General features: G+C 37.1%; 1 protein-coding gene across 1 annotated transcript in view; it reads right to left on the bottom strand.

The window, feature by feature from the left end:
* LOC150100996 (transcription factor AP-2-epsilon-like) overlaps window positions 1-23,174 on the bottom strand; it is a 102,990-nt gene that overhangs the window by 54,104 nt on the left and 25,712 nt on the right. The window lies entirely within an intron of this gene.

Below are 23,174 nucleotides of genomic sequence, written 5' to 3'. Positions count from 1 at the left end.
CGAAATATTTACCAAATTCATCTAACAGTTCTCACATTTGAGCGACTTGGTTGGGATATGAGCGTGTCCTTCTAAGGAGAGAAAGAGATAAGAATGGGACTCATCTAAAGACGAATGGATCTCCAGTATACAAATTCACATTTCCTTTGGAGAAGTTGGGAACTAAACGTATTCTAACTCCGTCCTCCAATTAAAAAAGATATTTTTCCCTTAAATTCTATTTGGTTTATTCCACCTCCGTTCTGTATGCAGGCTTTATGCTAAAAATAAGTAGTCTATTGTGTGTGTGTTTTCGATTTTTTTAGAACAAAATACTTAACGCTTACGATAGCGTTGACAAATTAATGCTACTAAAGGGAAGATCGTATTGAGGATGAGTGGGAGAGGAGAGTTTGAAAAAAGAAATTGATCTTGAAAAGACATATGGAATCAATTTAAAAAGGAACCAGTTCTAATAAATTTGGTCTCCACTGTTTTTTTAATCCATTTAAGACTAGTTGGCGGTGATAACAACAGAAGACGATGAAAAATCAATAGGATAGGGTAGGCTAATGTTATCCATTCTGCTTCTGCTAATATTATTACCAATTCAAAGTCTATTCAAATAATTTTCATTTATAGTGGGGATCGTCTCATCATATTGTTTCAGTTTAATGTGGTGAATAAATACCTAAAACCATATCTTTAGATAAAAGATCTAAAAATATTATTAGAAAATAGCACAGTTTTCAGCCGACTGTTTTTCAAACCATATTTTTTGATCTTTTATTTTAATTTATGATTCGAATTCGCTATTTTTGAATCAAAAATTTATTTCGCCCGTTTCGTTATTTTACACGAGATGGAATGCACCTAAAGGGGGAGGGGGGGACACTGAGTACTCCGTTATTCTCTGCTAAGATTTCTGAGAATGCCTTCGACCTTGAGTTTACACTCGACTTCCAGTTTTGTCACTGGTTACTCTGTTGCTTTTGTGTGCCTCACGTGTGGAGTTGGATGCTCGGAACGGGACAAAGAGTCAGTCAGCACCGATGCGCACTTCGCTAAAAAGCTCCAAAAGAGTTGCAAAATACTTTGCCACAAATCTCACACAAAACTAATTTTAATGGTTGTTCCAAGCATAACCCTTTGACTAATAAAAAGATGTTGAGTAAAATAGTAAATACTGCAAGTTTATTCATTAAGAAAGTTAATTTAATCATATAAAAACATGACTTTCTTTTGAAATATCCATTTTTATCTGAGATCGAGGCTGTTTTCAATTATTCTTTTGTTGTATATGAAGATTATTTACCACACCACAATCTAACTCTAATAGTAATTAAACAAGATTGATTCGTCCAACAGTATTCCCTGTACAGGATAGAAAGCTGGTTTTTTGATAACATCATTCATTTTAATTAGTAGCACTCCAAACGAGTAAGAATACGGTCTCAATGGGTAAAGCTCGGTGATTTATTCATGCATTTGAGCTACTAAGCTCTTCAAAACATCGCCTACGCCTTGAGCAAGATTAACTGCGTCACTTCAAAACTAATGGTAGAAGTCACTGTTACGCACATCCGGGTCAAGAGACCGTTGTTGACGTTGCTTGTCATGTTTCAGCTTTAGATACATGCGCTGTCAGTCACTCCATTGTTCCCTTCATTTTGCTCATCAAAGTTATCGTTGAAATCGGAGTCACGTGTCGCACATGCGCAATTCGCATCAGATAAAGATCTTCTGGTATACTATATTCACTTTATTGAATTATGGCCATTTATTAGGTTGTATTTTATGGATGAACGAGTTTATTTTTTTTATTCCTTTTAATTTAAACTTCCCCAAGAATTGAAGTCCTAAGTATGAGTTCATGTTGAAGTCATTTCCATAACAATAGGTCAAATCAAAATTCTTTTTTTTTTTTTTTTGATACTTGATTTCTTCCTCCTGCAAGCCATTCGGAGGTCATAAGTTCATAAACTGCACACTTTCAGTACTTCATTTACATTCTTTAGACTCAGAGCAACGATTCTAATGTAGATATTTATGATTAAATCATATTTCAAGATCCAGTTGCCGTCATTGTATTACTCACGTGTGACAACCGCCTCTGCGGTTGAATTATGGGGGTTTTAACCATTAAGTAATCATTGATGACAACTTACCAATAAAGTTCTTGAACGAAACAGCTATCAGGAAGTTCATGGCATCTATACTCTTCAAATTGCTTATTTAGGACCGAACTCGGACTATCTTGAAAAGGTCATTTGGTAATTCTGAACGGGATCTTGCAGAAGACCACCCCTGTACACTTATAAAGTCGGTAAAAGTGCTATACTTGGTTAACATCTAAGTATTTACTCATTTTTTTTTTATCTACGCATGACAAAAGAAAACAATATTTAATTAGGGTTAATTAATATTTTTATCGGGCATTAATTGTCTTTGAAAGAAAGGCTGGTTGCCACTTTCTGTAGTCATTATCTCCGCCAAATCATTAGCCCTTTTTCGGTCCACATTAGCCTTGTCACATGTGCGATTTTTAAGAGATATTCCAACCTGTCACACTTGGGTTCAATGTACTAGTCTCCCAATGCCGTACACAAGGATATTATCCTTTCCCAAAGGGTGTAAATCCTCCGTTAGGGAGGAAAAAAAAAAAAAAAAAAAAATCAGCTACTCCGGATTATTCGTTTGTTTTTATTATTACTAACAACGCATGTTCTATTTCGAGATCTTTTCTAGCATACGCTGCAGCACTTCCTTGTCCAACACGCCCGTCCGAAGTGAGCAAGCTGTGATGTAATGGCAAAGGAACATTGCAGATTATGAGACGCTATCATTGTTTGGAAAGAAACCAGGCCATTTGCTGATGCTTTTTATGAGCGGGTAATTACTATGCTAAAAAATTCAATTAAAAAGATAACACTGGAGTCATTTATTTGGTTGCTAAGTGACCCACTGTTGTCTGCATATATTTCACTGCCTAAGGTGACTGAACTAAAACTCAACATTCGTATCTTCCAATGAAAGACTCGTTTGGGGAAGGAAAAGAGGGGGATCTTTTACTAGACAGGGAAGAGAGCTTGCATTACACACACGGGCAATTTTTCCTTTAGATTTCAATTCGAGTTTTTTTTTTTTTTTTTTTTTTTTAAGTAGTTCGCCTCCCATCTCACCTTCCCGCCAGGGGCTAATAAGCAAATTTATGCCCTAACTTCTTTGTATATTAGAAGTTAACACGGACAGTAGGTTTTCTTAAAAAATGAGAAAGCTAAATGGCGAGAGTTCTTTCAAACTAGGAAGAAACTGGATGTCTTAGATATTCAGTTATAGATATAATTGGATATCTATATGGCTTAGATTTAAAAGGTGAACAAGACGGCATTTTGGATTTGGTATCTATTTACAAAAATGTTCGAAACGTATTCCCCTTCTCAATGAAAAAAAAAAAAAAAAAGGAAAAAATGATGGAAGAACCATTGCAAGATTTGTCGTTTTTGTCAAAACCTTGATGAACATGCAGATGGAAATTTCTTAACACAAACTATGGTGAATTGCGCAACTTTTTTTCTATCCGAAGACCTTCTTGGAGCGATAAAATCATTCTTCTACCTGTCCTGTCCCTACTAGGATGCCTTCAGTATTTGTACAACGAGGAACAGATGGGAAGTGTGTATGAATAAGATCAAGCAGTCCCTATTCCATAGACAGACGGGTGGTCTAATACATCCTTCGCCTACTTATATTCTCACATAATATCAATATTGACACCTCAAGACACTTAAATCATAAGCAAGTGTGCCTGCTGTAAGCGCTGGTCCATTATATACAGCCTATGCTTACCTACGCCTTGGCTATTTGCCAAGTGCCTGAGGGTGGAGACCCGTCCCGATAGCTCCTTTGCATGTGTGTGTGTGTGCGTGCGCGCGAGTGCGTGAGCTACTGTATAGCTAGCTGTGTGTGTATGTGGCTCCTCGCCAACACCTCGTTACTGTTTGTCTTTTGGGGGTGAGAGAGAGAGAGAGAGAGAAAAACGTATTAACAAAAAGATACTGAAAGATTCACCGCCAGGGGGCACACTATAAAGTGCCAAATAAAGTTCCACGTTATTGTGAAGTACCCTGTTCCACACACAAAAGAAGTAAAAATTTACTCGTAAAAGATGCGGATGGCTGAGATACCTTACGCCAGTAATAGTCGCAAGCTTCCGAAGAGCGATAGCGACAAGGCGTGCATTCTTGACGGAACGGAAGGTCGGAGGGGGGGGGGGGGGAAGCATTTTCTATTTCCGGTGAAGCGTGAAAATACATTACTTGGTCGAGTTCTCTCTCACACTTAGCTTGTTAAAATCCTTAAGGGATACTGACAATTTCCCCCCCCACACACACACACTTCGATTTCTCCTTGTTTAAGAAGACAAATTAGTTTTACTTAATTAAACAACTATTACAGCTTGTAAGGTGACCTTGATTTCACTGGTGAAGCAGATGTTCCCAGTTTTCGGAAGACGCGATAAATTTGATTTTTTTTTTTTTTTTTTTTTTTAATGAAGAAGGTTTGCGCATGCTCCTAATCTGAACTCCGAGAGAATTGATTTGTACAGAAATCCATGAAAATACTTCTCGTAGCAAAACATTGTAGCAACGTTACCATGGCGACAAATACTGCGTATCTTCGCCATCTGATTGTGAATAGTTTTCATGTACTTTATATGAGAGAACGCACTCGCTGGACCGGATGTGGTTTATTATAGTGACTTCCTTCTAAATGTCATGACTAAAAGTACCGTATAAGAATGTATTTTCAAATTTCGTTTTATTGCTAATGAGTTATCTGGCGGCAGCTGAGAAGTTTCTTGGTACACAACTTTTCCTTTTTAAAAGTCCCGGTTTTCCCCCTTTAGAAGGAAGGAGCTTCACTGGAGTGAAATGAATGTCTGTAGAGGGAGGGAGGGTCACTTTCCCGCAACCATCACTGCAGGTTGCAAGGGTTAACCGAATTCGATTTATTACTTCCTACTAGGAAGCAGTTATTGATGTACTTAGCCGACATCTCCTTCTAATTGTTCAGAATGAAATTCTGAGCAAAATATTGTAATAGTCCCAACAATAACATCATTACTAGCTATTACAACTAATATCAGGAGAACAGTTGCTTTTCAAAATTACAGCGAACCTTCTATTCTCGGAGCGCTAAAAAAAAAAAAAAAAAAAAAAAAAAGGTACACGAATCACTGCTTGACGAGGCCAGTGCTGATTTCTTCTCTGAGCTTAAAAAAGTGCTTTAAACAAAAAAAAAGTGTTCTTTATCATCAGATATATTCACATTTTAATTAATAAATAAAGATAATCTTCCACTTATCGGACCATCCTAAGTGTCTGCGATGTTAGCCTCCCCCCCCTTTTTTTTTGGATTAAATGCAAGTTTTTTTGACAAATGACAGAAGAAAAATCTTGCTTCTCAAGAGTGAATAATTTTTTTATTAAAAAAGTTCTAGCGAAAACATGACTTCAGTATTAATTACACGAACTACAATACTCCGTGCACAGTTAAAATACAGTATGAAAAAAAAATGAAAAAAAACTATTACAAGTTCTAGATGGACTTTTGGGGTTTTTCAGACAATTTCTGAGTCAGTCGACCTCCCCTACTTCTTGAAACTAGGTGTTTAGTAAAACCGACTATAGAACTATTATTTCAGACCATAACCCGATTGGGCTCAGGGACACGAGATAGCGGCAATTTTTGCAGTACTCGTTCATCCTGAAACCTTCAAAATCATCGGTAGCCAAGAATTTATCTACCGGTGACGGCTGTCACTGATTGCCCATACTTAATTAGTATTAAGACTTCAACTTACTCCCTTTTGGGAACATGAAGAAATTGCCTCCTCGACTAAGATTTCCCACATGAAGTTTTAATTGCATGTAATTAATTGATGTCTAGGGACAGTATTGAATAATTGGATTTTAAAAAAAATGGATGAGTTGAAAATATGTGAATGGAATTGACTCAATTTTTATCGTACTATCTAATGTTAATACTGTACAATCCGTTCAGAATGTGGTTCAGTCTTCATGGCCGACACTTCTACGGTATGCCTGCAGTGCTGTTACTCTTCTTACATCCTCGACATGTTTTTCTTCAATGGACAAAAGTGTAGAGCTGCAGAAAGTCTTGAGGTAGCGTAAATGAAGTTCCTCGTTGAAGTTTTCATTATTATTATTATACAACGAAGCAATCTAAATCCTACGCGTGTAAATACTCAAGCACCAAAATATTGACACGGACTTCCTATTCATCCGTTTCTAGCTACTTCTTAAATCTACCCATCATCCATTACTAAAACCTAATCATGCCTTTTCTGAAAAACTTATTTGGGAGCAGTTACTAACCCTAGAAACGACAAGATGGTTGGACAATTTCTTATTGACCCTTATACGAAGAAATACTTGCGAAATATTAAATTGTGCAATTAATAAAGCACGCGTAGAAGACTTAAGCGATCAACAAATACTCCTTGCAGTCTAAAATGGGCGGTGTTGGTTACAAGTCAAATTGCTAAACAAGTGAAAACTTCACAACGGGGAAAAAATAATAAAAAATATTATTTATACTTTTATTGTTTAAATATACTTTATAGAAGGAAGATGAAGATCGAACTCGGTGTCTCTTGTTTAACAATAACGAAAAATAGCAATAATAGAATAGATTATTAAATATACGAGAACTATTTGCGCAAAGCCATTCTCCAGTTATAAAAAAGCTACTGAAAAAAAATCCAGCTACTTATCAAAAGATTAGCCACATCTGAGAACTAAAAACTTATCGCGTGGACAAAGGCGCCAGAATTTAAAAAAATAATATCCCATCGGTTGTATATCTTATCAAGAGATGCGCGGAACACCTGCGTGTTGGCACGCAAGCGTTTAATAAAGTGGCTTGTTTTAGAAAGTCTGGAAAATGACTCCCGCACTGGCCTCACCTTTGTGATAGGAGCGAGAGATGAGTGGGCAATCGTGTGTCTCCATGTTCCCACAGGATGTTGAGATAGTAAGACAGAGCACGCGTACTTACACGTGGCGAAACAATGTGCAGATGTCTCCGCAACCGGAAAACGGTAGACAGAAAAGTAGCGGGCTTTTTTTTTTTTTTTTAAGACAGAGACAGAGGAATAAAACAACAATTACCTACTGTGATGATTTAAGTGTACAACCCTTGTCAGAAAAAGTGCTGGTCTACCTTTTCGAAGTTTGCACGTAAAATTGAAAAATGGGAACTTTATCTCGTCTCATTGTTAAGGGAATAAATTTTGCATGCACAGGAAGTATTAACAGAATTATTTTCCTTTCATTGATGCTGGTTTTGCAAGATGTAACTAAATTTAATTTCTAACAGAACCCATGCAAAAATGCTGCACTGATGCAAACTTCTTGCCTACAAACCGGATTAATGTGATGTACAGATAAAATCTTAACCTACGTTTTCCTTCCATAGTATTTAGTATATAACTTATTATTATATTAAAAAGGTGTAGTAATTAATTATAAATAATTCAATAACAACTCCTCCAAATTTCTAATATCATTAATTTTAGAACTTAAATAAAACTTAACACTTGTTTTCTTAGAAATATTTGCCTATTGATAGAAAAAATTTCGAATATAAAAGCCATCGGAAAACAGCGAACTGAATCTCACCAAAAACGAAGATTAGCCAAATGAAAACTTCTCATCAAAACTATACAATAAATTTGGATATCGCAAGCATTGCTGAGATGGCATAGCACAAGTCACTGCAACTCCAAATGAAAAAAAACTATTACCAGCATTTGATCTTAAGCTAATAAGAAACACATCGTGATCTATCCTCACATAAGAAAACCATTACAATTCTTACCAAATGAAATTCTACTGTGTTAATAACTTCTCCGTGACCTAGCTAATTACCCAATTAAAGAACAATCCAAATGCAAGAATACAACTCAAATCCATTATACTGCAGCAAATTATATACAAACCACATATTACAGTCATTTGAATCATCCGTCAGATTAATTACAAACCATTAAAAAAAATAGACTGACCTAATTGTGTGCAATGCCCCTCATGACTCAATAATGATGCATTCTATTAAACTTATATCCTATAGGCATTGATTCAGTATATTGCAAAAGAATGCACAATTAAATACTTACCAAAATACTTATTTTAAGTATTTTCTTTTGCTTAAAAAAGAAAATTTCTATATAATATTAATACACCATATTATAAACAATATAAAGTTTTTATAATAAACTCTTACAAGAAATGTTACTTTGTGAGAGGGGTGGATGAATCAATCGACCGTGAGATGCGGTGATTGATTCATTCAATCCAATACCCTTGGAGGGTAATGGATGGCAATGCTGTAGCTAATGAAGTTCTAACTGAGGCTCGGCTATTGCTGTTACCCTCCTGCCATGATCAGAGCTTTAATAGCTCAATAACACCTTATCCCTACACTGTCCTCCACAGATAACGGGGAAGATGAAAAGCATTCTTGCTTCGCCCCTTTAAGCCAGTCCTTATAAGGATATAAGGTTACTTTGTGATGGGAGAGGCAGATGCTGTCGATTAGGGTTGGGAATCAAAAGTCCTTTTTAGGACTTCCAAGGTAACAAATGGCGATGCTGTAGCCAATGAAGTTTTAACTGAGGCTTGGCTATTGCCGTTACCTAGCCATGACTAGAGCTTTTTAGCTCAACAACACTCCATCCATACAGATTTACTTCATTCAGATGACGGGATAAAGAGTCAAGGACTCAGTCCATCTCCCAGTTCTTTTAAGAACTTTAAGTTACTTTGTGATGTTTATGCATCTGTAACATAAACCGTTGATGAATAATTTAATAGATTAGAATATAGAAACTAAGCCTATTAGGTTTACAACCGAACTAGTGTAATACGAAAAAAAAAAAAAAAATTTGTTGTGATTAAAAAGAGGGTAATTAAAGCTGACATTTTCCCCACGTACCCCATGACCCAGAAGTATCCCAACGTGTTCTAACTTGGGGATGATGCCTTAAAATCCGAATACATCCCTCTGTCCCTACATACAAATCACTGAAATACAAGACAGATTAGGATCCAACTGTTACACAAAAATCCAAGATTTAGAAGAAGGGAGGGAGAGAGAGAAAAAGAAAATCCAATATCATGTATACACGCACCTGCATCCTACGATTCAGGAGATACGATACTCTGGTGCTCACTCATCCAAGAACAGTCTATTCTCTTCCTCTCTCTGATCAACAGCCCCGGGTGTAATCCTTAGGGTAAAAGACTACGGAACACTGACATGGAGTAGTGAAGTTAGTCAACCTTCGCGTCCAATAGCCGTACGTCGTTAAGGTGCTGATGTTTGATCACAAGTGATCGACGCAGGCGCCATACGCGTTGTTATGAAATCAACATGCGCGCGCGCCAGATCCTGAGCGCGCTTGATATTTCGCACGCGAATTGGTTTTAGAGACAACAATGAACAAATCACGCAGAGGTTTCAGGTGACGCGTCACAACCAATACCCACAGTTATTGGCTGCAGGAAAATAAACATTATCAGCAAATAAGTGGCCAAAGTTCTAGGAAAGTGCAAAAAACAAGTCCCCAGTTTAATGACTTGGCTATTGTATTAGCAAGTCTTTAAGAGGCGTGTACTTCTGGATCCAAGTATTCTTCCCCTTTTATGTTTTCTTGATGGCAATACTTAAAAGATGATCTAATATAAAGTATGCTGCAGGCAAAGGGGGGGGGCAGAAAAACTCCATTGGAAGAATTTCATTATTAAGTTAAGAGTTGTAAAAAGACGGCCGTAAAAATATTTAATAGCTGAGATAAAGAACTACAGAAAAACCTTCAAATATTCGTTTTTTTTTCGTACAAAAATCATTTTGGACTTTGTATAGGAATAGTCAGGGACTGGTTACTTGTCCCTTTATAATAAAATCCAGAACTTATCGAAATAAAAATAAATACCATCGGAGACAGACTTTGAATAGGAAGACGTCCACCATTAATAACTTATCTAACTTCGTAGCGCCAGTGCCGCTCTTATACAAACGGACCAACCGCTCTCCATAAAACAGGATTCTAAACAGAGCTATCTTTCTAGATTTTGGCTTCCCTTGTTTGGTGTATTCATTAATCTCCCACACGCAGACGAGAATAGGTACGGACTAAGTAGGGTGATGGGTGTGGGGGGAGAAATTCGTCGTTACGGTTCTACGACTCCCCCCTTTCAGTTCCGGCGTCTCCCAGTATATAAAATACCAGAAATATTACCTCACGGTACGTTGCCTCATTCAAACACTCCGGAAAAAACCAGGGAAGGTGGGGGAATAGAAGAAAAGGTGGTGGTGGTAGGGGGGGGGACTCTTATCATCGCGGAATGTACATTTCCTTGGAGCGTTTAGATGCACTCGTCAAGCTATGCATGCCGTCAGGACAATTTATCTACAGGAAATAGTGGCCAGTGACGTCATCATTGGCAGAACTGTCTCAGTGCAATGACCATAAGATACCGATCTATTGGAATACGTTGATTTGACTGTTTAAACACATCGCTTATGGATTAGTGAAATGTGGAAAATGACATCTCTACCATATGCTTAAAAGATGGAAAAACAGATAAAATAAACCAATTGTGAAGTTAATGACTAGTTTTAGCTTCGCCGATTCTTTAGTATGTACTGTATTTCTAAATTTCATTCATATAAGACGAAACTCCAGTCTTTGACAAGTTTTTTATTTATTGATATATTATTGTAGTATAAATAGTTTGGAATGAAAGATAAATCCTTTGTGTGTATTTTGTATTTTTCCGATAGGTGGCAACACTGAATTGACTAATACGTCATTCCATGTAGTTTGCCCTTTTGGACACGCCACTTAAGTGTCTGTGGTTTCAGAATATCTTATCAAATGATATTTATCGGAAAATAGCCGGCGTCTTTTTTGAGGGGCGTCATGCGGTGCGATAAATCGTTGTCGAAATTACAGGTACCAACATGGGATGTTGGACTCTGGCATAGCTCAATGCTATATAGATCATCGCAAAACTATTTCCAGAAACACAGCCGACCCACCCCCGTTTTTTGGTGGCGGTGGGGGAGGAGATGGACTGAATCCTTGATTCTTTATCTCTTTGAAGAAAATGTGTGGATGGGGTGTTATTGAGCTAAAAGCCCTGGTCATGGCTGGGTAACGGCAATAGCCGAGCCTCAGTTAAAACTTCATTGGTTACAGCATTGCTATTCGTTACCCTGGAAGTCTTTAAAAAGGACCTTTTCTTCCTGGAATTCTTTTAACATCCCCCCCCCCCTTTTTTGTCTCCTATTGCAGGTAGCATTATAATAAAACTTTATATAATCTTATTAAAGGTGTGAAACTAGTGACAATTAAAATTACTTAATTTTTTTCTTTTTAAGAGCTACTTGAATTTCCTTTTCCAATAAAAAGTGAATATCTGACTGTTATTTACTGTAAATATTAAAATAAGTTAAATGCAACATTTTCTGGAGGCAAAACCGGGAGTTAGATGTGGCTAGAAAGCCATTTTAGACATTACTGCATTATGGGTAGCCATCTTCGAAGATGGCTACCCATAATAACGCTATCTAAAAATGATCGAGCAGACACAATAAGTCTAATAGGCATCTTTCTGCGATGACAAGGAAGAGATGTTTATCATATTTTTCCCGTTAAATATTACACTTCTTTGGAGAAAATAAGCAGTAGGATCCAATGAAGATTTATTCGGATTGTTTCCAAATCCGCATCGATTGAAAGAATTACGAGTATTTGTTAATCTCTCTCTCTCTCACCCACTGCAAACATATTTACAATAATATATTGATATTATTAAATATGCTGTTAAATAATATTAAATATGCTAATTCAAATTAATTATAGTCATGAATTGATTTATGAAAAAATTCACGTAACAAAAACCAAATGACTTGAATGAAATCATTAAAGAAGGGTTAATTATAAAAGGACTTAAGAAATAAAAACATTTAATATTTATTGACATCCAGATCTCTTCCGACACAAGAAGGCATGTTAAGCTTCTTGCCAAACTTCTAAGTACGGAGACCCCAAGTGCTTTTAAGACTAAATTATTTGCTTGGAATCTGTTTTTTCTCATCAGTTGACGCTTGAACTGATGGGAAGAGAAATATCGCGTCATAAAATTTATTTTTTGGATTCAATCTTTATTCTTTGGTTTGGGAACATTCATAGAAATGATTCCGCGCGTGATTGTCGAATACAGCGAAGTTTCTGCCAGTCAAGCCTGGCGAATGTTGTTGAGTTTTTGAAATGACAGTGAATCGGGCAACCGGACATCCCATCAACGGGGTTGGGGAATTCCGCGAATTCCCTTTCTATGTGGACGCAGAAGATGGTTGAAGGGGATGCTATTCGTCAATATGATCCAACTCTCGACCGAAATACGATTTATTTGCTTCAGGACTGGACACGGTTTCCAACTGTGATGAAAAAAAAAAAGTGAAAGCAAAACAAGGTTTGAGGAAGAAACAAAGCAAGCCGAGAGGTCTGTCCGAAGCCGGCACAATTCTCATAATAAACGTGAAAGGTTGGAAATCATTCGTATTTGTTCGTGATAATCGCAGCAGCGGTCCTACCCGTTGATGCTCATCTTCTCACGTCGGTCAGAAGATGAGCATTCAGAAGACTTGGGGGAGGGGGGGGGGGGAACACAACGAACATTTAAGCAGCAAGATAAAAATGCTACAGTTTAAATAAATAAAATAATTGCTTTAGGAATTTGGCTTAGCAATAATTATAATTATTAGCTTGAAGAAAGGACCATTTCTTCGATTAATCAAGGCTGTCTGAAACTATGAATGTTCTTTGTTCGTAATGTTGGGTTTTGCCAAATTGATTCGTCAGCTCAAACATGAAACTTTTCCAAACCATTTTGGGGCTTCCAAGATAATGGTCTCACACCGGGTGATGAAATTCGTATTTCGCTTCAAGATTTGAAAATCACATCCACGTCTATATTGGGATTTGAATCGGCAACCTGTTGATTCGAGAGTGAAAAATCTATCCAACTCACTAGGCAGGTAACTTACGCACTTCACGAACCTCAATCCGATACAAGGTAACTCAGACTGGTACGGTAGAAGTCTTTGACGTCATCCGAATGGTTTTAATTCATGTGAATCCACATTTATATAATCGAGAAGTCCCGGAATCAAAACGAAACTTCAATGAAATATAGTTATTGACGTGGGAAGGGAAGGAATTAGTAGCATGGCCAGACACGTTTTTGAAGTCTCGAGACTTGCAAAATAAGTAATAAAGATTTGTTTTAGGTCCAGACCACGCCCACTTAAAAATGCTTGTGGCGAACTCGTCTCAGGACTTTGCAGCTTTAATGTACCGGTGATGACCGTGTCAATTAGAAAAGCAGCTTTTTGTCGTTGTAGTCGATAATTTTAAACGTTGGGGGGGGGGGGGGGGATCTAAAATTATCTTTTTGCTTAATTGAGAATGAGGAGATTTACTCAATATTAATGGTGTCAGCTTTTATTATTGTAGCCTGTGAAGCTAAGTCGGTTTGCTTTTTTTAAAAGTGCTTTTTGCTTAAAAGACAATACAGGAATTCGTTTACTAAACGGGATCTTGAGAGCCCCTGACCTAGTAGCGATTTGCTCTTAGAAAGAGGACTTCTCCACGAAGGTTAAAGAAATATTTAGTCAATGGTATACTTTTGGCAAATTAGTTGCTTTTTTGTTCCTTGCATAGCGCTTTCAGTTACTGTTGTAAGGAGAACGTAACAAATACGACAAACACTGAAGTGACTTGAGACTGTGGCCAGGGTTTTCTGGCCACAGTCTCATGAATTTTTGAATCGGAAGGTTTTCTGTCTAGAAACTTAAGTATTTCATACCACAAAAACAGAGAATCCAAAAACACGCTGGCCTTATGAACTTAGTTGCTTTATCGTTAATTCCAAATAATGAAAACGAAACCCTTCAATTGTAGAAATTTCCCAGCCGTGCATAAACTTTCGACGGTTGGTTGCGACAAAGCGAAAACTGACTGAAATCACACACGAGTTTGTTTTTTTTTAATGCATATACAGATTTATTGCTTTCGGAGATTCTTTTAAGGGGTCTGCGATCCGGTCATACTCCTCGTTCGTATAAAGACCGATCACAAAAACTGTTAGTTTTTAAAGAACTCGTTCATTGTTACGGTTTGTTAAAGCAACAAGTTAAAAAATAAAAGCAAACCAATTCTGCACAAAATTCGGTGAAGAGCAGTAATAAGGAAAGTACAGTTTTGCATTGACAGGAGGAGCCTTGGGCCGAATTTAAAAAAAAAAAATCAGAAAAACAGAAGAGCATAACAAGATGAGATCAAATGTGGAACAGGGAAACTCAGTTTGCTTAAAATAGTTTTTAATAACAAATTTAAGGAAGCTTTTAATCGGGACAGCCGATTAAAAATGTTTCTGCTTTTGAGTATTAGATCCATTCATAAGAGAAAGATTTTATCCAATAGAAAACGATGTCATTTTAGTTACCAAAAGAGTTTACTGTGTCTCCTAATTACATGTATTCTTATGCCTGGTTTGTCAGCTTGTGAGACAAAACAAAAGGCCGTGTTTTGGGATGGAAAAAAAAAAACCCGTGACCCTCCTTTATATGAGACCAACTAATTCACCTTGAACTGAAGAGCCCTTATGGATTCTTCAAATCATAGACAGGATCGGAACTTGCCCTTTCCATTCAAAGAGGAATCATCGATATCAACTAAACTACGAATCCTCCCTAACTAAATAAATTGTTGATATAGTTTAATAGGCCAGCTGCTACATTATGTTTAATTTGATAATTACCATAGAAGAAAAACTATCCCCAATCATCTTCGAGCAGTGCGTATTCCAATGAAGTTGACATCTTTAAGCAGGATGAGCCACGTATGATTAGCTCATACCAGGATGAATCATACAAATGACCAGAATATTTGCTGATCTCTTCAACGTATGAAGTATTTATTTACTTAAAATGCACGCTCATTAAATTAAAATCTTGCTATGGAAGCTGGTGTCTCGTGCTCTTGAATAGAAATCGCGTTCGGGGTTCACGCGACAAAAAAGGCAATGAAAGAAACAAACAGAATGGCTGACAGTCATTCGAAAAAGTTGATCAATTTATTTACTTTCGTTTGTTTCGCCAAACGCGTTACATATCGGATTCATTTTGTTTATCGACGCATCGTTCATTATGTGCTCATCTAGTCATTCCGTGACTGAAGGTGGGCTTTACTGTATTAAAATTGTATTGGACTATTTGGATTAGTAAAAATAATCCCGTAAAATTTTATTTTAATATAAAATTAATAAAGTCGATATTTAGAATCCTCATTGGAATTGGTTAATTGATCTAATTTTGATTTTAATTGAGTTCCATTTTTTCCATAGGCCAAAGCTTAATACTCGTGACAATTGTTCTGATAATAGTGGTTATCGCTATGACCATTTCAGTACCTGTTTAAAATGAAATCTGAACATTCCTTGAGCAATTTAATATTATAGAACGACATAAGTAAGAAAGACGACACGTAATAACTCCGATCAATTTGGTTGAAAAAATAGCATCTTTTATTTTCCATCTAGAAGTGTGATACGCGAGATCAAGAATCAAAAAGAGGGGGGGGGGTGTTCGTTGATTTCGAGCTGTATGAGACGTCACGTCTACCGAGTCGGCCTTGGTATTGCACCGTGAATAGCACCCAGTCAACTTTCCAAAACAGAGTTCGGTACTTGCTTCATCCAAAGGTTCTGCTACTCATCAGCTTCTCGGAGACCACCGACGAGTTCAATCTCTGTGGAAGGGCCGAAGGAGTGCACTGAGAAATATAAAAGTGGAAACGAGCATCAAGAAATTGATTTCGTGGAACATGCTGTAGAAAGGGCCATCTTTGTAAAGTCGGAAATGGAAGGCATTTACGTGATGTAGTAAATTCATAACTAATAAAAAAAGAAGTATTATTTTCGGACTAACCAACAAAAAAATCTGGCGATGTTAAAAAAAACTTGTAATTGTTTCACAAAATGGACATTTTTTACGGCATGTTCCAGGACTTAACGGAAATTCCAGGTATTCTCTTTGGAATCCAATGAAATGATATCGAGGACTCTTGAACCCATTAAGTCAAGGGATAATCGCGTGTGTTTGCAGAATTACCTATTGAAGGGTACCATGTTGCAACCTCCTGTATGAGATGATAACGATTCAGCTTTTCCTCAGTGTCACTTGTGGCAGGAATTGTAGCCTGCAGCATGGGTGGGATGCTGGTGGCCACCGAAGGAAATAAGCGACACAAGGAAGGGGTTTGTCTGGCATGTATTTCAACGCAACACGTGCAACCGAGCGGGCAAAAGACCATCAGTCAGTCAGTCATTCAACCGCTTCGCAGTGCTTTAACTCTTGGATCAGGTCCACTGTCACCGTGACTAAGTCGTTTCGAGGTAGCAGAGCCACCTATCTCAGTCGGTGGTCTCAGCTACTTAAAACAGCTCGATTCTTTTCCACGTACCAGTAACTGCAACATCTTACAGCTATTGTCTCCCACTTCGGTTAACCCTTTAAACAAATCTTCGCGCTACTTATTAAAATAATGTTGGGTAGTGTAATACTAGGCGAACCCACAATAGTTTTAGTAACAAGTTGACCGTTATATACATATACATATACAAAAAAAAAAAAAAAACTGTTCATCTTCCTATCAGGCGAACTTGAAGGCAAAGTTTTACTGTTACTATACATAAATAAACACTGCCTTTTATAGTCCTTATAAGGACTGGCTTAAAGGGGCGAAGCAAGAATGCTTTTCATCTTTCCCGTTATCTGTACAGGACAGTGTAGGGATAAGGTGTTATTGATCTATTATTAAAGCTCTGATCATGGCAGGAGGGTAACAACAATAGCCGAGCCTCAGTTAGAACTTAATTGGCTACAGCATTGCCATCCATTACCTTTCAAGGGTATTGGATGGCATCCAATACCCTTGGAGGGTAATGGATAATGGTAATCAAACACCTTATAATGAAAATTTATTATTAAGAACTTCAAAACAAAAATTGGTGTATGTTTAGAATTTTTAATTTAATGAAAAAATAAAAAACAATGTTATTTAAATATATTTTAAATTAAAAATAATTTAAGATTTTATAAAATTTTATATAAATTAATTAAAGTAAAATAAAATTTAATAAATATGAATTATTATTTACGATTTTAATTTTTAATCAAAATAATTAAGATCAATCAAGATGCAATTTTTATTCACTGATTGTCAAAGCCAATATTTTAATTTTTGTGCTTTCTTTACGCTTGATATAAATTTATGCAAATAAATTATAGCAGACAGCGTGAAGTTGAAGGCATGGCTAGTCAAGCTGTTAATGCCAACAGGATCTTTCGCTTAATTTAATTTTTGTATTCATAACTGGATCAGAAATGCAATTAGTAAAAACTGCTGACTATTTCTGGACACCTCGTGCCCATAATCCTCATTATGAACAGATTATTTTGAAACAGTCCCTAAAGGATGCATATCCATAACACATGTGAGAACACAAGTCCTGAAACGTGTAAGGAGAGCTCATTCATCTAAATACAACCTCTCGAAGGCATTCCAAAACACCAAGTAACAGTTTCACAGCCCTCTCTTGCACTTTACGTCTTGGCGGATCTAGCTACAGTCCTCAAGACTTGCTCTTGTCTTTCGTTGCTCGTCAGCCGAAGAAAAGGCGTGGCTATGTTTACTTGTCTCCGCAGTTTGCGAAGCAACTCTTGTGCGGTTGGCTGGCCTCGATGAGCTGTCCGTCAAGCTGCGTGTTCCACTCACAGCCGCCTTCGAGCTGTGGGCCGACCTTAAGACGTTGGCTGTCTCTAAGTGGAAGGCCGACCCTCGAGTAATGACCTTTATGCTGACCTTTGACGAAAGTAAATACAGTATTATAGATGTCAAGGTCGTGAAGGTGAATCATCGCAGGAAAAGTGGTAGCGGATTTCTCAGCAGGTAAGGAGTGAAGGAGAATCTGTAGCAGATTGAGTGAGTGAAGAGGACACTAAAGAAACTGCGAAGTTCACAATTGCTAACGCAAAAAGCAACTTTTGGATTCTACTTGCCAAGTTCGCAATTTCAATTGTCGATTTATTATACTTAAATTATTCTTTCTTTCGTTTGGTGTATGTTAGCTCATTTTATTTATATAATAAATAATAAAAGTATATTTAGTCATCTTAATTATTTGACAAGAAAGAAATCAAATTAATTTTTTTATATACTATTTAAAACTTTTTCCCTACTATACATACATTAAGTCCCACCAATCTGCCATGCTAGGTCGCAGCTTCATATTTATAAATCATCAACCTACTGTTTGGTTTGAAAATTGTTTCGTGAGTGAAAGTACCATCTCAATCTCAGGTGGTTTGGTGGTCTGAGAACTCAACGCACCCCAGTGGTATTGTTTCCCCTTGATACAATCATTTATCCCTCCCTCCTTCTTTAAAATAATTAATTTCCGGATATTTGCGAACGCTCCCATGTCCACACGTCTTTGCTTTGTCATGACTCGTCCTCTAGAGGTCGCTGCTGTAATGAAGAGGGCACCACGTTGGTAGAATACAAAAACACTGGAATACTAATGGTTTTGAATGCATTTTTTGGCCTTGTAAAAGAAAAAAAAAAAACCCGATCTTTTGTTATCTTACTGGCAAGTGAATGAACTCCGAATTCTGTATTTCGCAAGGTGCGTTTAGGGAGAAGCTGGGAAATAAAAACGTAAAGAATGCAAAATAATAAATTCAACAAACTGTCGGAAATGAATTCTACAAGGCAGGAAGTTGATAAGCTGATTATTGAGCATGTGCTGACGGATTAATTACAGTGTCAAATTTAGAATTATTACAACACACGGACCAGTCTGGGAAAACACCATTTCTTGTGACAAAAGACAGGCGTTAGAACTGAAAGAAATTTTAGCCGTCCTACTTTCCCTCTTCCTCACAACGGATTCAAACACTAAAGTATCTCACCGAAATAAAACGATAAATATTTAACTGCTGAGCTAACAGATTTCCTCGTACACTAATTAAAAAAAAAAAAAAAAAAAAAAAAAAAAAATCTGTTGCTCGAATGAGCGTTGGCTGCTGTACAAGGTAAAATTCCAGAAACGTTTTATAGATCTAGACCATACGCTGTTTGTCGTCATGGATTCCAAGAAGGAAAAGCGGATAATTAAAAGAAATGCATAGAAAGGACATTTATCCTTGTGTAATAAGAATAGCTTAGAAATGTAATAAATGGATACAACTGCATTATTCTCTGTTCCTAAATATATTGTTGTGTTGCATTAAGCCTAACTATATAAAAACAACTGCTCGATTTTAGAAATGATCCAAAGATTTTTCCTGCAATATTTATTCTCTTAAGTCTATCATAATAAGATATCTAAAATGCTGCAGTATTTATTAACTTCCCTAAGGGAAATCATTTGGCACAAGTAGAAATGAAATTTCTACTATTTATTTATGATGAAATTAAAATAGAATGCAATGGTGTAAGTGTTTATAACACATGGTTTCGAACGCGAAAAGAATGTTCAGGCAGCGTAGTTGGTGCTTTCAAAGTTGATAACGCTTCCATTAAAAGAATTTTTTGGGGGGTGGGGGGAGATGGACTGAGTTCTTGACTCTTTATCCCTTCATCTGATTGAAGAAAATGTGTGGACGGCTTGTTATTGAGCTAAAAGCTCTAGTTATGGCTGAGTAACGGCAATAGCCCATCCTCAGTTAAAACTTCATTGACTACAGCATTGCCATTTACCCTGGATCATTAAAAGAATTGAAGAAATCGATTAAATTTAAACATAAATTATAGAAAGTTTATCAAACACACTTCACAGTGAATGAATATTGGGGAGAAGATTCAAACTTACATGATATAGAATGTGTTCATCCACAAATAAATTATTCTTAAAAAAAAAAAAAAAAACACGCACATCTTAGATGGGAACAGTGCAGAATTTCTCCAAGCCAAAAACCGAAGTCAGTCTGAGAATTGCGCATGTTTCTAGGTGCGCGTTTGTTTTAGGTGAGGATGTGACGTCTCCATATGAGATCAGCTAATTCATCTTCACAAAATTCTTTCAAATCTCAAGTCTTACATGGGATTGGAACCAACGTGTATCCAGTTGTAAGACAAGGCAAGACATGAACGTGTTCTTAAAATGTGGAATGGGTTGCAAAGAGGCAGGATCAGTCAAACCATTAACAACCTTAATACGATATTTACAGTTTTTTCATTTGATTACAAAGAAATTATACTTTCCAAAAATTATATTCGGGGATATTCTGAATAAAGAGTTTCGCGGTGACAATTATAACGAGGGCTAATTTTTATCTGAGAGTGTAATGAGTAAAATGTTAATTATTGGTGAATTTTTGGTTTGAAAGCAATGTTGTTTGTAGATATAAAAACACATCGTTTACGTTCGTCATTTTGAATTACAACATACCGAAATAAGTTACAGAATTAAGAAAGGGGAGTTCAGCATTGTATTTGGGTGCTTTCTTACTACAGCGCGATTTTTTGCCGGTCAAACTAAAATTAAAAATCAATACAAACGGGGAGGGGAATCCCTTATGGTGGTGGTGTAGATACGTGGTGTATGTCGAAAAAAGTATTGGGGGAAAACCTTTTATTTGTAGAGAAAACTAACGCAAACAAGCTCAACAGCCCGTGAAGGATGATCACGCGCTATTTCCAACTTTCCATCCTGTTATCCCTACGGGATCAGTATATAATAGCAAATATGAGTCAGGTGATATTTAGGACCATTTCTGTTTCGATGCCACCTAATCCATGTAGATTTGAATGCACCGCTTCCCCCCCCCCCTCCGCATTTTTATTGTTTTGGGTTGAGAATGGAACCTGACGCTGAATAATGTGTGGAGAAACTTGATTCTACGTTCAATTTTTCCACACATCAGTTTCTTCAGCCGTGTAGGGGAAATAGCATTTACGGTGTGATATGGTGCATTGTCGTTAGAAAGGACACATGGTGAGGGTCCCGTAAATCTGCCCTAATGTTCTTGTTTTTGCATCAAACTGTTACGATTTATTTCCGGACCATTGTTTGGCCTATTGGTGACAGATATTTCCATTGTTTGATAATGAAAAATCGGTAGGGTGAGCTTTGACCATGGCCAGAAACGGAAGACCAATGACATGAATCTCACGATAACCTCTTCGAAGTCCAGAAGTTCTCCATGTGCCATCAACAGTATACCGATGTGGAACTAAATGGGTGTACTTGCTTACGATGTAAACTACGTGATGACAACAATCTTAGCGGTGTGTTTCATACGATGGGGGATGTCTGAATACATTTTTATTAATGCCTGTATTGAGATATCCATCCTTTTCATGGTAAAGGGGTTACTGTCCTTCGAAAGCTAGTCAAGTAATAGCGTCAAGGACTATACGTCAATACAATTAGATAATACAAAATATATTGAGTGTGCTACTTACTGCCTGCCAACTCGGACCGATTAGTTTGTGTTTGCAGAGTTAAAAATCAGGATTTATGGAAGAGAAACCAAAAGCTTCTTCGTAGTGAGAGAAAGATTGGATTAGCTAAAGATTTGAAGAATATTTTCCTTCATGAGATCCCAACTCGAATCTTTTTAACTAAAAGGGAGTTCTTTCTCCGACTGCTGAAGTATCTTTGCGGCATGAAAATACATTCTACTAGAAAATTCTGGTACTGGCGAGACCGGCTAACTCGCCTACAGATGGTAAGAAAACTTGAAGGGCCTTCGTGTCTCCTAGATGGGATTAGACTCAGGGGCTTGTAAAACCTCGTTGACGAGTTCAAGAGTGTTTAACAATGACCTAATGATTTTCATTTCCGTATAAAATATCACTGAAGATGTATTTACTTATATAATGCAGAAAATAACCCTGATGCCACCTCGGAAATTAAAACTAGGATTTGTCTTTAAAATTTCTTTTTGAATGGCGACGATTCATATAAATTTAGGCGCTCTGAATTCAACTGATATTCAAGAATTTCTTCAGACAACCATATCACGCTCTAGACTTTCTCTGATAACAAGCAAGCTTAATACGTTCATTTTATCAGAGAAAGTGGAATTCCATGTTTTGATACTACAGTAAATGGGAGACCTCCGTATAGCTTTTTAAAGAATGCAGAGAACCGACAGGAGTTTGACCTAATGTCCAGTCCTCTTCATGCACTCATTTAGTAATCTTTTCAGGATCAACATCAATCCTGATGCTGAACGGACGAGGATGGGATGGTAGTTTCGGACTTAACAAACCATAGACCAGGGTTTCCCAAATTGTGTTCCGCGGAAAGTGAATAAGGGTTCCGCGATGTCAGTGACCAAGCCGTGTATTTTTAAACATGGAAGTAATTCGGGAAAGGGGGATACCTCTGTTTATGATCGGTCATAAAAATTGCCCGCAAGCCGATTACAACAATGGGCGGCGTATCCTCTGTTCTCAAAACTGAACGAAATGACATCTGTGTTGCAAACGTTAGTGACCAATCAGCAAGGAAGCATAAAGAAAAATTTTCCACCGAAATTGAAGATCAAGGTAGTCTCTGTATCCGATTCTCAGATCTAGTAATACTGAATACTTTCTTCGCAAGTTCGTATTGTAGGGTGAAAGTTTCGAAGCCGTTATTTTTTAAAAGTAATAGGCTTGCAGATTTAAATTTTAATATGAATAACAGACAAGAGATTTTGCTTAATTTTGGTATTAAGAAATCCCTTGCTGAAGGGGTTTGTGACGCAACAGATAGTGATTCATCCACCTCCAGCCTACAAAGCGATCTCCAGGATGTACAAAAGGAGGGGAAAACTCCCAGCACACAGGAGAAAAAGTCTGCATTCACTCGTAAATACTTATATTATAAATCTTTGGTGATCAGAATGGGATATGTCAATGAAAATCAGCACAAATTAATTTAATGATGTTGGCCTGAGGAAACTACAAGATTTCATTAGTCCAGTGATCGATAACTGATTTAAATGTAATTTTATATTTGTCAACATGTCACACAGTATAC

The sequence above is a fragment of the Typopeltis vanoorti genome, chromosome 12 (assembly GCF_054136105.1).
Source record: "Typopeltis vanoorti isolate ZY-2024b chromosome 12, IOZ_Tvanoo_1.0, whole genome shotgun sequence".
Classification (NCBI taxonomy): Eukaryota; Metazoa; Arthropoda; class Arachnida; order Uropygi; family Thelyphonidae; genus Typopeltis; species Typopeltis vanoorti.
Note: the sequence above shows the minus strand (reverse complement) of the source record. Positions and strands in the feature narration are given on the sequence as shown.